Raw genomic sequence first — 13302 nt, forward strand, 5'->3', positions numbered from 1 at the left:
TGGTAATTTTTTCACAAACTTAGGATTTGTTTTAGTTTGTTCCTAATATTGTTTGATTGTGTTTGTTTCCAAGTTCTTTTGGATATACCGATGGCTATGTTTGTGTTTGTTACCGGATAGTATTGCTTCATTCTTTGATTCAAGTTTGTGCATGGTTTATTTTTTATGGGTGTTTTATTTTTTGTTTATTGGAGTTTATATCTCTTGCTATGATTGAGTGATTGTGTTTGTTGAAAGGTTAGTCTGGATTTTCCGATGGCTGCGCAGGGTTTTTTTCTGGATAGTGTTACTTCGTTCTTTGATTCAGGTATCTAACTTCCTTCTTAGAATTTTACAAACCTATTTGTGTATGTTTGGTGTTTGTTGATTTTTGTATGTATTTTGTGTCAGTAACATGAAATTTGTTTCTTGAGTTTGACTTTTTTTTAGGGGCATACCCATGGAATTTGTACATGGAATGGAACTATGGAACTTAACTTTATAAGAGCATTGACATCCCATTCTATATATTTTCTTTATAATTTAGCTTAAAAACACCCTTTCATAAATTTATCTATTATTTTTCAAAATTCTTCCACATTCTATTCCTTATTCATATCCATAAATTAATTCTTTATTATTTTTTTCTCTTTTGTCTTATTATATAGTAAATGGTGATTGGGAGATATATGATATATTATATGGTATGGATCAAAAATGAGTCCCTATATTTAGGGATTTACTTTAGTTGACATATAACTCATCCATATAATAGGGAATGGATTGGAGATGTGATTTTGATGGTTTTCTTAAAGTTTACCCTAAATTATATGGGTTTGACAACTTTAGAGAATGGGTTGAGAATGCTCTAAGTCGTTTTGAAAAATGTGATTTGTATATGGACTTTTACTCTGTGTCGCCTTTTTTTATAAGAGTTTCGTTATTTTTTGTTGGCATTACTTTGATTATAAATTTGACTTCATATATATTGGAAATGTTAGTAAATGCAAGTTGTTTTAAGAAAAGCTATTCTGGGTTAGATGGCTTTCGATGGTAATTTGATTTTACTAATCTACTGATTTTGTTCATTTATCTATTCCCTTTTGGTTCATCAGAACAAATAGGTCATCCTGAACTAGATAGGGTATATTTGTATGTTCGTATTTGTAATCGTGTTCGGTCAAAGTTATCACATGCCCTGTTCATGTTCAATTGTTTATGCATGTTTACTTTCGTTAGTTGTCATTTGTTTATACTTGTTTAGATTTTTGGCAAACGTACGAATAATTCTTAACGAACAAGCATGAACACAAAAAATCCGTTCGATTAGTTGTTCGTGTTCGTATTCGTTCCCATTTGTTTACTTGCCTGTATTTGACTGATATGACCCGTTTGAGGTCAAAGTCAAACCTTTTTGGAAAAAAAAGGGGTCGAAAGTTGTTTTGACGTCTTGTATATCTTAATTTTTAGCAAATTAGTTGAATGATTGCTTATGTGGACAAATATGTCGGTGGTGAAATTGGTTTTGATGAATTAGTTTGTATATGTTATGTAATATAATGGCCGCCAAAATTGATGACTTGGACAACAAACAAGATTCAAAATTGATGAATTGAACAACAAACAAGATCTTACTAAAATGTTTCTGATCATTAATAAAGATAAAGAGGTAACCTTTTATGTGTTCAATTTTCACTCATTTTTTAAATTAGAAGATACACACTTATTAATAGGTTTGCATTGTTATGGAGAAACGCATCCTTAATGGGCGAAAAGATGTTGCAGTCAAAACATATTATGGTAGAGCTCGGATCGTTGTTCATTGTTGCGATCCTAATAACAATACTTATATGAGGCTATAGAAACTTGGCCTATTAATTGTATTGCCTCATTTATGTTATGGTTATATCATAATCCAACTTTGATTCCATAAGTAAATGTTTTTTGATTTTAATATTGTTTTCGGCCCGTGTAATACACGGGCCTTTAAACTAGTATCATACTAAATGAAAATATATTATGTTAGCATTTAAGAAATGCATAGTGTATATAATAAAGTTTCTAGTTGAGCATCAATGAAAGGTAGTACAGTCTGTTATGCAAAAGAAATCCATTTTGTACACATATCTCAAATGGTTCAACTTCCTCACATTACTTGATGTCAGGACTCGTTTACAAGACATTTCTAAAAAACTTCCTATAATTGTTGTTCACTATGGCGTTAGTATTATATAAAACTAGTCTTATACCAACGCAACGCGCTGGGCAAACTTGGACGGTGGTAAAACTTAAGTGTTGTCAGTCTCGGGCGTTGAGTCGGTAAATATACGTGAATTCGGTCGATTTTGGTTACGTGCATTATGGGGGTAGTGTCGGTCGGTAAAACTCGGGCTTTGTAATACCCGAGTGCTGTAGATCCTGGGCGTTGAGGCGGTGAGTCTAAACAAATTTGGTCGGTTTCTGTCATGTTCGCTACGTTGCCATAACTAAAACAAAAAAATAAAAAAAGCTTTACACGACACACATGTCCCACCAAATTGAACTTGGTGAAAAAAGCTATTTAAACATAAAACAAAGAATAACTACCTTTTCTATTGCAAGAAGAGTCGAACCTGGATAGCAAACCACATTATGTATAAGAACATCCCCACACAACCAACGGGTCAGAAGTCAAGCTGTTTTCTAAGTGAACTGTCTAATATAGTAATATGCCAAACCAAAGTTCATAAAAATAACAACTTTGTGGCACCAACATCCTCTTTTATACTATACTATGTAACAACCCATCACGTTGCGGTGGTGCAATGACGCGAATTCGGTTTGTGTTGGTTAAGTTCGTAACAGTAACAATAATACACCCAAAAAAGTTAACACAGAATAATATTAACAGTTGCATAACTTATGGTAAAACTCGCAAAATGCGGCAGCAAGTTGACAAAAATTTAAGCTCTATCGAGTTACGACACCTATTTAAAAAAAACAGAAACAAACATATTTAAAACACACACAAAAAAACAAACATATTTAAAAACACAAAAAAATATATATATAAACAAAAACTAATTAATCCAAAAGAATTATGGTAAAACTCGCAAAATGCGGCAGCAAGTTGACAAAAATTTAAGCTCTATCGAGTTACGACACCTATTTAAAAAAACAGAAACAAACATATTTAAAACACACAAAAAAATATATATAAACAAAAACTAATTAATCCAAAAGAAACAAAATAAACTAAGGCTGTGGAGGGGAATCGATCGTGCACCACAGCATGCACACCAAAGTCTTAAGCAAATTATCTTTAACCATCCTACCACATGAGTACATTGGTTTCCTTATGAGATCTTTTACCTAAAACCTCCAAAAAAGGTATCTAAAAAAAACTTTGTGGCACCAAGATTTGCTTTTTATCTATATATATATAATGGTGGTGAATAGGAAAAGCATTAAAAATAATATGTATGTGCAATATGACACATACATATTTATGTGATAGCTTATGTCTTATCATGAACAAGTTCAAATGGAATACGGTCTATCCAACCGATTGAACTCGAGTTATGTTTTATCTTTAACGGGTCAATTCGAGTTATCCTTCACTACTCAACAGACCGACATGGCTTGTGTTAGTCTAGTCCAAATGGAATCGGTCGTATTATGCGCATACTGAATACTAATAAAACATAACCGTATTAACCCCATGAAAAGATAAAGCATGACCAAAATTGATCTGTTACCTATAAAACATAAGTCGAGTTACACCCATTAAGTAGACCATACCCCATTTTAAGGTTAGTGATAATTATGTCTTATCACTAACAATTTTGTTATAAATTTTCTGTCTTATCAATGTCGGGTCATTGGGGGTATGGTCACCAACATGCAACAGATTGAAGAGCTGCATCGAAACCAAACAAACAACTTATATCAGGCATAAACAAATTAAAATTTCATTATGAAAAATACTAAATAATATATTCTATGTTATTATTTTCAAAAAATCACCATTAAAAATAAATATGCACAATAATTATAAATGCAATTATATTAATTGGTAAATAATAAACGACACGACATAGAGCTTAAAAACGTACCTACATGACCAAAAAATATTCTAAACAAAAAAGGCAAACCGATGCATAGTTTAAAAAACTAGCTGTATTAGATGACCAAATTTATATAAAATAAATTATTTAAGATATCTAATCACTTCAGTCTTGGTCAATACCTTTAGATGTATTACTCGATCAGCCCACAACGTAAGTGTTTCTAAATCATGGCTCTTCGTGGTTGGAGCCATTTTGAAACATAACAAATCATCACCTATATAATATCCACTCAACCTTGATAGCAGTAGTAGTAGCCGCTCTAGAAAAGATGCCCACATGAAAAAATAAAGCAAATAAAAATAAAACAAAAATAACGCATTTCTAGTCATTTGCACAACATCCATGTACAAAACAATTTTTTACATTAAATTTTCAGTTGTAACCAAAATACCCCTCCCAAACGTACACTTTGACCACGCTTAAAAATATCCAATTTATGCATAACATAAACAATCTCAGCTTCTGCAGTAGCTAACATCTGCTGAGATGTTGACTCGGCTTCAATTAGTGTCTTGATTTTTGTTTCCAAAAAAAAGTGTGATGAAGTTTGGAAATTTATCCAGAAAAGCTGATTTTTTTATAAAGTAAGTGTCTTGAATTTTTACAAAATGTTTCAATAATGCTTAAATTGTGAAATCGATTTCACACCCTCCATAAAATCTGAAATGTCCATTTTAAGAGGATTTCTTAACTCTAATCCTCTTAAAACTACAACAATAAACACCACCGTGCACACAAATTCAAATACAAGGAATCTAATAAAGTTTATTAAAAGCAGCGTACTTTTAAAAAATATGTATTTTTTAATATGAGTATATATGTTTTGCTTTGTTAAAACTTTGGTTTATTAGTTATAATAAATTTTATAGAATACTTTAAAACCAAAATAAGATGTATGTAATAAAAAAATAGTTTGTGTTAGGTTATAATTAAAAGTGAAAAGTTGAGTTAAGTTGAGTTGTGTGGAAAGACAAAAGAGAAATTAGTTTTTTTATTAAGGGTGAGGGTAGTGGGGCGTGGACGGCTAGGCGCGGACGACGTGGCCGCCGCGCACACCACTACCCGTAGCCACAGACGGGGGCGCGGGCGGCCGTCGTGGACCGGTCTGCAGGAGTGGAAACAGCCGTTGGAGATGTGGGAAGGCTCAAGAGCCGTTGAAGGGCGAAATATTTAAAAAAAGTTTTTTTTTAATTACAAACCCTACCACTATAACTAACAACCCCATTTTATAAAAATAACACACCATTCTCACTCCCTTTCTCTTATACTAATTTAAAATACCTCTCTAAATTTCTCAAATTTAAAACCATGTCGGGCTCGGGTTACGGTAATATCAACATCAACTACCCTCAATTTCCCGAATGATTGAACTACTTGGACGACGAATCATTTCAAGCTTTAATGGATATGTCACAATACGAATATTCGGTCCCGGAAACACAACCGGAGCCAGCACCGGCAAAACGATCCCAACAAAAGGGGAAGAAAACCGGAGAAGCGGATGGTCCTTCGGCACCGGCTAAGCGGAAGTCTACTCCGTGGTCTAAAGAAGAGAAACTTGCGTTGGCAAAAGCTTGGATTGAAATATCCCAAGATCGGAACGCGTGTAAATTATTTCGCGAATTTTATTTTTTAATATATCTTTTAAGTTTTGTATGCAATTATTACATTTTTTGTTATTTATTTTGTAGCCGACTTTCAAAGAGCTCGAGTTTTTTGGGCCAAGGTTCGGGAATGTTTTTATAATCAAGTGGGGAATAGGGCTTGTACTGAAAATATGTGAATTCGACTCTTGTAAAGAGTACGTTATAAGATAAGTAAGGGCGAGAGGAAAGAGACAACAGCTGTTTACTAGCAAGCATTGAAAGCAGATGCCAGAATGACTCTTTGAACTGCACGACGTAATAAATAAAGAAACTAACTGCCATCAAGACTGAACGAGATGAGGATTAAATAAAATCGAACTGTGATAACCTTGGTTTTTACCATAAAAGCAGAAAGCGCCCAAAAGAAGTGAGTGACTCAAGAAAGGCCATCGCTCTTCTCTCTTGACCTGAGACTTGGGGGAGTTCTGTGAGCGAGGAGCGAAGCCTTTCGGTAGCTGTTCAAAAGAATCAATCAATTCAATCAGCTCCAAAGCTAGGAGTTCTATGTCTAGGTTGAGGAGAGTCCTTTTAGTTAATCTTAGCTGCTACCCTACTTATCCCAGCTCTAAAAGCAGCTACTGACTCGTCAAGTTGAGTCGACAGTGATTCTTCTTGTTCCGCTGTGAATGTATCGTTATCGTATTCAGTAGTTTTCCCTGCTCGCTAAAACCCTTCTTCAAGTCTTTATCTTGAATATTTCTTATTGTCTTTCCCTTTCATCTTGATATCAACTCTGACATTAACAAAGCATCGGGCGGGGAAGCTTTCAATATTATGATGAAAGAGACTATCGGAGAAGGTCCCACTCTGCTTGCGTCCGCTAGCTGACGACGTGTGTAACGCATGCTCCTGTTCCGCGGTTGGTGTTATATATAGAAGTTCTTGGTTGAGAGTATCGGGTCTTCGATTAGGGCTGATCTCCTCAACGCATCCGTTGTTCAATCATCTGCTGCTGATGGTCTTGTTGTCGCAGACGGTCTTCTGTTGGCAATTGAATCAACTCTTACTACTCGAGTAGACGGTCTTCTTGGTGAGTGAATCATCTTCATCCTATAATAAATAAGGACATTTACACCACCTATTACAGGTCAGGTCCTAAAGCTATAGTGTAATTCCCTGTGACTATTGACAGGAGATCCTTCTATGCTTTCACCGATAATCACATCCAACTACATCCAGGAATCGCATCTGCCAGATGTGGTTTCGGGACCAGGCGTGTAACCTCGATAGCATGTGCCCTAGCCACCCAAGCCTATTAGTCGCTTAGATAAAGAGGTCCGGTGGACCGATACTCGTAAATTTGTAGGATTGTTTACCAACCTACATTACCACAATGCTAACCGAATGCGGCCGAGTGGGTTCGATGATCTCTCGGTTTACCATTTCCCTTGTGATGAATGAAAACAAGAGGTATTGAGGAGGTACGGGATGGTGAAAACGTTTGACGAGGGCTACTTGTGGGAGTTGTTAAGGAAGTGCTCGAAATGGATGCAACTATGTGCGGAAGACTTTGCCGAAGGGGTAAAACATATAAAAACTAGTGCGTCCGGCACATACGTCTCTTCGAGCGGGTCGGAGAATCAAATTGACTTCGACCTAAACTTGTCCGAAGGTCATTTGAAAGACCAAGGTTATAGCCGCCCTCCGGGTAGGGGTCGTGGGAAAAACATTGTTGTTGATGACGACTATAAAAAGAAAATTAAGGAATTGTCAAGTGGCCCCCTCTCAACATAAAAAAAAACCTTTCCAAGAGTTTGGCTTTTCTAGACAAAGACTTTAGCCACCTATCGCCATCCGACCAAACGATAATGGAGGAAGAAAAAGATCGTATTCGGAAGGAATTGACTACCAAAAAATAAAAACGCTATTTTTTTGTATTTTGTATTTTTCTTTTTATTTATGTTTTAATGAAATATTTTAATTTATATTTGTGTTTATAACAAAAAAAAATAAAAAAAAATTCAATCAAACCCCGGATCATCTGGACCACTACACCCTCTTGGGCTTGTTCCTGTGGCAGGTCAGCGCATACATTGTGTAAATATATTGGATCACTTAGGGTTGTATCAAGCCATACTACCCTTAGTTACCGAGTTTTATTTAAAGGAGGAAATGGAGGAAACATAAGATATGTAAAAGACGGGTTGTGTTCGGCTATGAATAAAATACAGAGAAATTAGTAAGTGAGTAATCTCATCTAGCGAGTGAGCACATGGTATCAGAGCCATGTACTCGTTTTTTTTTTAAAAAAAGTGGGAAAAAGTAAGCTCAAAAATTTAATGAGTTTTAAAATGGATCTCAAAGAAACCGATCGTGAAGAATCAAACAATCAAGAAATAACCGAAGTAATAAACTTTAGAGAAAATGAAAATTGTTTTGCTTCATATTATATGATTAATTTTGATCAACTAGAAAAAATTACTCCCTCCGTCCCATTATAAGTGTCCTAGTTTGATTTTTCAAGTCTTTCTTGTTTAACTTTGACCAACAATATTTTTGTTTGTGTTATATAATACTTGATGTAAAATATATGAATGGATTGGGGTTTAAATGTATTTTGCATTGATATAATTTTCATCAAGTATTATATGACACGAACAAAAATGTTTACGGTCAATGTTGCAAAAAAAAGACTTGAAAAGTTAAACTAGGACGCTTATAATGGGACGGAGGGAGTAACAAGCTTAAATTCAAGCTTGACACTAAAACAGTTTTTAATCAACCTAATCACCTACAGAGTTTAGTTTCAAGAGCTTTCTCTAAGAAAAATAAGATTTTCTACTGCTTCAATATTGAAGAACTTTCAATAGATATAAAAGATACTTCAGGAGAAGTGTATCTACCTCTTCTAACTAAAGGAGAAATAGCAAAAAGACTTTTGACTATGAAACCTGAGTTAAGAATAACTATGAACATGGTGCATATAGGAGCAGTAAAATTCTTCTAAAAGCACAATTTAGAGATGGAATTAATTTTCCTATAAAAATGGCTTTAGTTGACAATAGAATTGTTAACAGACAAGATGCTCTTTTAGGAGCAATACAAAGAAATTTAGCATACGGAAAATTTATGTTTACTATCTATCCTAAATTTGCCTTACATCGAGATTCAAAAGATTTCGATAAAACATTAAGTTTCATACATCAATGTGAAAGAACCGACCTTATGGAACCAGGTAATAAAGTATTTACGATTAATTATTTAATCTCGTATGCTTTAACAAATAGCACTCATTCAATTGAGTATAAAGAAAAAGAGAATATAGCAATCGAAGATATATTCTCAGAAATTGGAACTGTCGAAGGAAGTAAATTTTCTGAACCTTCACAGTTACAAGAAGATTGGGCAATTAATATTGCTCGTAATAAACAACCTCTAATGTCTCGACCTAGACACAGTTTTACTAGAAACCCTTTACGAATAGGAGAACCCGGTTTTACTGAATGACAATTAATAAGGTCTATGTCTGAAAAGGTTGACAAATATGGTGAAATTCTTAAGGAAATAGCTGGGAAATGATATCATCACAGCCAATCCTTAAAAATCTAGAGCTTCTAAATGAAGAAATTGTTCAAGAAGAAGCTTCAATACAAATTTTTCTCATAAAAATAGAACAAGTTAGAGTAGATATTATGATAAGTCATAAAACTAAAACTCTAAAAATAAAAGCTTTAAAAGAATAAATTTTTGCTGTTAGAAAGAGAATTGATAATCTCAAGGCCAGAAAAGCAATGATTTCTACAGCATGAGTCTAATAAAAATCGAAGAATCGATTAAAGAATTAATAAAAAAGGTAGAAGAATTAACTACTAATGAAAGTTTAGAAGCCACAGCGACAAAAATTATCAAAGACGTCTCAGACAAAATTGATAAGATTAAAGAAGAAAAAACGCTAAAGCTCGAAAAACATAAAGAAAATACATCTGAAGAGAAAAAGAGATTTCAAAAATACTCTTTTCCCAACTTTAATGTTGGAAATCCGTCATTAGGAAGTTCTAAAAGTCCAAATGCTTTGGAATGGCCATTCGGATCTACCTCAAATAACTAATAAAAGTTAGATGAGAACTTCTATTCAGAAGATAAATTCAGGAATTAGAATGAATTATTTTAATCTTCAAAATATCATTCAAAAAATAAATGAGCTTCAAAGTAACTGGAGTATCGATCCATATGATAAGTTAAGAGAACTAGCTCTTTTGGTGCAACAAAAACAAATTTTTGAAAAAAAATACAAGATCTTCAAAATAAGAAAACTATTTTGTCTTGTGGATAAATGAGTTCCATCACCCAAAGATTAGAGTAAATTTTTTACGAACAGCTGGAAAATTATTCAGCCGAACAAATACAAGAACTTGTTCAACTCATGACCTTTAGCGATCAAGAGTGCGAAACGAAATTTTCTGAAAAAAAAGAATTAAAAGAAAAATATTTTCCAGAAAATAAAGAAAAAATCTTTGCTATAAAAGAACCCGAAACTGAATAAGAAGATTCTTCAGAAGAAGAAATTCCAAAACATAGGATGAATCAATATAGCGCTACTAGTAGTAACCACAAGCCATTCTACAGGAAAGAGAACACAAAATCTGAATTCTCTATGCCCTATCATAAGGGGATACCAAATTCCGATAAAAATAATGGTAGTTCAACAGAAATTGGTACCATAAAAATTGATTGTATATTTGACTTTAATCAAAGAAAAGAAACAATCGACAAATGGAATACTGAAATTTGTCTGATTATCCAGTCTAATCCAGAAGAATTTTCCAATGCTAAGGCCATATTGTTATTAATAGAACACAAGTCCGCAGGAATAGTCCAAGATTTTATTAAAGGAACAACTTGGAATGAAGATTTACATGGGGAAGATCTCTTTGATCAAATTATTAATGCCATGTATATGATGTTCTTAGGTCTTGATTTCCTTACAAATAAAGATCATGAGAACCAAAAATTGCTAAAAAAAGGCAAGACAAATATTAACCCAATCACAACTTTGTGATATATGTCTTTTAGATGATTTTACTTGTCTTTTTGAACAAAACTTTTAGATGTGTAGTGAAACACACTTACTTTCCGTATCATTTTTATCATGTTTTAATTGCTTTTTAGTTTAATTATTAAGTTTTATGGTTTATTTATGCTTGATTTTACAAAGTTGATTGTTTACTTGTAGGTTATGAGGTTTGGTGGAAAAAAGAGTAAATTTGAAGAGTTTAGGGGCTTAATTGGTCAACTTTCAAACTTATAAGTCAAGGCCCGACTCAAGCCCACATCTTAAAAGCCTTTTATAATATTATATTAAGTTAATAACAAGAGTTTCCAGCCATTATTGAAGCCATAATCCCGAAATCAAGAAAAAACCCTAAAACCCTAACTTGACAGCATAGTTCCGATCGGAACTCAGCCGGCAAAGAAGAAAGAAGAAAAAAGAAGAAAGGCGGCTGTGGAGGCTAGAGGAAGAAGAAGGAGGCTCGGGGTGATCTTGTGCAGCTGCTAGGGACCTTATACATCATAAATCTCAGCCATAATACTAAGTAAAACATTCATAAACTTTACTTATTGTTCAAGAACCCTAACTTTGTTGATTTGGTCTTTTGCTTTGAATTGTTTTGCAATTGATTGATAGTTTGTCTTGTGATTGATATTGTTTGGATCTTGAATGAATATAATCATGTTTGAGTTGATGTTTGTGATGTTTTTCTTAAGTATACATGGCTGTCCAAAATCTATGAGTAGCTAAACTTGTTTGTTCTACCTAGGATAGATGATTGTTGAATAGTTTAGACTTGTTTAATGGATTGTTAATAGACTTAAATTATTGATGTAAAGTTTAACTAAACCATAAATTAGATTGTGTGTGATGGCTGTGTTTTATTTGTTATTACTTATAATCCTCTTGCATTAGTTAATTGAATTGGTTTTGATTAATTGATTGCTTGTTAGACTCTTGACTTGGTGTTTCGGGTTTATTTGCGGGGTGTACAACCGTAGGGATAAGTGGGTAATATACATCATCTAAAATCAGTTAAAATACACCTTCTTTGAGACCGAGAGGTGATAAGAAGTAATATTGTCTCGTTGCTTTTACTTGTTAGAATTAAGACCGCGCGAGAGCGGGTTTTTGTCTTGTCAAGTTTGAGTGTTTATGTGCAATTAGTTGGTTTATTTTGGTTAAGTCAAATTGTTCCTCTATCCTTGGTGACATAGTATTTGTCTCCATTAGATAGTGTGTCGATGAGACCGAGAGGGGAGTCGTCATTTGAACACGTTAATAATCGTTTTTCCGGTTTATTCTTTAAAATCAACTAAAACAAGTTAGAGTTTGTTAGAGAGACTGAGAGGTAATTTGACTTTCTTAAACAAGTTTTAGTTGTGTCATCTTTTATAACCGGTGTCATGAATATGTTCAATCCATTGTCTTGTTATTTCTGTCAACATGATTCATTCCTAGGTAGACGTCTTTATATATTGAATTTAAACCAAAGTTTTCAAAGTTTTGTCAAAAGTTTTCATTCAGTTAAGTTAAGTAGTTAAATTAAATTCTAAAATAAATCAATTAAATATTTTGGTGAGTCTTGGTTAGAGTTTAGTAATTATAAACGTTTTCACGTGTCTTCGAGTTCGATATCCGGACTTTCTTTATCTGTGCTATACGCGATCGGTACACTTGCCGTTTGTGTGAACTAGGGTAGATTGTTTGGTTTTTAAAGCTTAGTTGCGACTTGTGTTTTATTTATATATATATTTTCGCACATCAAGTTTTTGGCGCCGTTGCCGGGGATCACGGTTTGAGGCGTATTAAGAATGACTCGAGTTAAGACTTGCCTTGTTTACTACTTGTCTTTCTTAATTGTTTTGTTTGTTAGTTTAAAATAGTTTAGCTTATTATAATTTCTTTTATTTATTTTAATAGTTGTATGCGACGTACTCGATCTCTAGGACCACCAGAAGTTGAAGGATTTCCCGAACCAGAGAGAGAGCTTCTTGAGAGACGTCGTACAAAACCGTCTTCCAGTTCATCTACATCCGTCGGTAATACGTTTTCTTCTCCTACTTTTTCTGAACCCGTCATTAGGGATAGGATTATGGGCGACGCGAACCCACCATCGAGGAGGACAGTTGCAGACCGGGCCCGTCCGGTCGATGCTGGCGCGAGATCCAACATTGCTCCACCAGCTATAAGAGTTCAAACGACTTGGCAGATTCCATCTAATGTTCTGAACACGATTGCTCATTCTGCTCAATTTCACGGGTTGCTCCACGAGAACCCGCATTCTCATCTCACTCGTATTACACGTATCTGCGACACGTTTCATCTTGCTGGCGTATCCGAAGACGCCATAAAACTCCGAATCTTTTCGTTCTCACTCGTTGATCATGCGAGTCTGTGGCTTGAGTCCCTCCCACAGGGATCCATTGCTACTTGGGCTGCCATGCAGGCCCAATTTCTTGAAAAATACGATCCTCCGGCTAAGGCCACTCGTTTGCGTAACCAAATTCATTCTTTCCAGATGGAGGACACCGAGAGCTTCTACGAGGCGTGGGAAAGGTTCAAAAATCTACTCGCG

Source organism: Bidens hawaiensis, unplaced genomic scaffold, assembly GCF_021521415.1.
Source record: "Bidens hawaiensis isolate Kalapana, Puna unplaced genomic scaffold, B.hawaiensis_p1.1 tig00003115_1, whole genome shotgun sequence".
NCBI lineage: Eukaryota > Viridiplantae > Streptophyta > Magnoliopsida > Asterales > Asteraceae > Bidens > Bidens hawaiensis.